Genomic DNA, 2112 nt, shown 5'->3' with positions numbered 1-2112 from the left:
GTCCTTGTGGATTGGTCGAAGCTAGATATTAACATCGTTGGATGCCGGCTCAGTGGTCTATCGGTTAAGTGCTCACGCGCGAGACTGGCAGGTCCTGGGTTCGAATCTCGCGAGTGCGGGATCGTGGATGCGCACTTTTGAGGAGTCTCACAATAGGACGAGACGGCCGTCCAGTGCTTCCAGGTTTTCCATGGTGGTCTAGCTTCAGTTGACTCATGATTTCAACTATGAAAAATGCAAATTATATAAATTATGTAGACATATTAAATGATTGAGATATGCAATTTATTTGGATAATTTAGTTTAGTATTATATTCTCCTAGCGGTTGGTAGGATTATGTATATCTCCACATCTGATAAGAAGCACAGAATACAATGAACAGCTCAGATGCAACCAGAAGATTTGGACTTCACAGATGACCTAGCCGTTCTATCCCATAAGGACCAACAAATGCAGGTGAAGATATCCAGTATAGCAGCCGCGTCTGCATCAGTAGGCCTCAACATACATAAGGGAAGAATTGAGATCCTCAAATACTACACGAAGAACATCAACCCAATTACAATTCATGGAGAACCTCTGGAGCTGAAAACCTATACACACATATACGAGCAGAATTGTCGATAAACAAGGAGGATCTGATGCAGGTATGAAGATCAAGATTAGCAAAGTAAGAGCAGCATTCCTACAGCTGAAGAATACATGGAAATAAAACTGTCAACCAATAGCAAAGTCAGAATCCTCAATACGAACGTCAAAACAGTTCTACTGTATGGAGCTGAAACTTAGAGAACAGGTGTTTATTAACAGTTGTTTACGCAAAATACTTCGGAACCGTTGGCCAGATACTATCAGCAACATTCTATTGTGGGAGAGAACAAACCAGATCCCATCCAGTGGAGGAAGAAAGGAGAAAGAAGCACTGGAAGTGGATAGTACACATATTGAGGAAATCACCCAACTGCGTCACAAGACAAGCCCTCACATGGAATCCTGAAGGTCAAAGGAGAAGAGGAAGACTAAAGAATACATTACGCCGAGAAATAGAAACAGACATGAGATAAATTGGATAGAACTAGAAAGGAAGGCCCAGGACAGAGTGGGTTGGAGAATGCTGGTCGTTGACCTATCCTCCATCGGGAGTAACAGGCGTAAGTAAGTGGTAAACCGATAGAAAAAATCCACGAAATAAATGAATTCATGTTATTCTGTTATGATATTTGTTTTGTCTTTATTCAAATACACAGATATTGTTCATTGATAAACACTTAAATTTATTATGTATTACATTAAGATAAACATTAATTTCTTTATTAATTGATTCTTATTCGAAGTAATGTATCATTATTTCACCACATTTTCACACTATATCATTATATTAGCACAATACTAAACACAATCATCGTAAAAAAAATTTTTTTTAAAAGAAAAACAAAATAAAATTTAGATTACTATCCTACAAGAAAAGAATTCCTCTTCATATAATAACGTAAATCGAATGATGCAAACTACACAGATGAAATATTTTCTCTGTATTAAAAGTAAATGTAGTATAAATTGTAAAATATATTACGTAAACAATATTACACAAATATTGATGTATACACATAAACAGTATCGAGAGAATTTCTTCATCGACTGAGATGGTTGGGCTACGTGTTACGTGTGCCTGAACAACGATTACCACGACGCGCTATGCTGACTAGTATTGAGGATGGTTGAAAGAAAGTTAGGGGTGGCCAAACCAAAACATGGCATCAGAGCTTGAAGTCAATAACTTCTAGTCTGAGCCATTTTGGCAGATGCAGACTACCTAGTTGGGGTCCGTGTGACTATCGTAACCAATGGTTGGAGACTATAGGTGACATGGCTCAGAATCGATCACAATGGCTTAGGTGTATACACTCTTTATCTTCCCTTAAACCTTAAGATTAAAATTGCTTCATAACTTTTTTCCTTCCTATACTATATCCTTATATACAACCTAGCCTTTATATATTACCACCACTAAATTAACTACTTCTATGAATTCGGTGTTCATCTTGTTGTGCTAACGAGGTATGGCAACTTGGATCGATGCATATATGTGCCTGGTTCTACGTTGTAGCTGA

The sequence above is a fragment of the Schistosoma mansoni genome (assembly GCF_000237925.1).
Source record: "Schistosoma mansoni, WGS project CABG00000000 data, chromosome 1 unplaced supercontig 0034, strain Puerto Rico, whole genome shotgun sequence".
In the NCBI taxonomy this organism is placed as follows: domain Eukaryota; kingdom Metazoa; phylum Platyhelminthes; class Trematoda; order Strigeidida; family Schistosomatidae; genus Schistosoma; species Schistosoma mansoni.
This window is presented reverse-complemented; position numbering follows the sequence as displayed.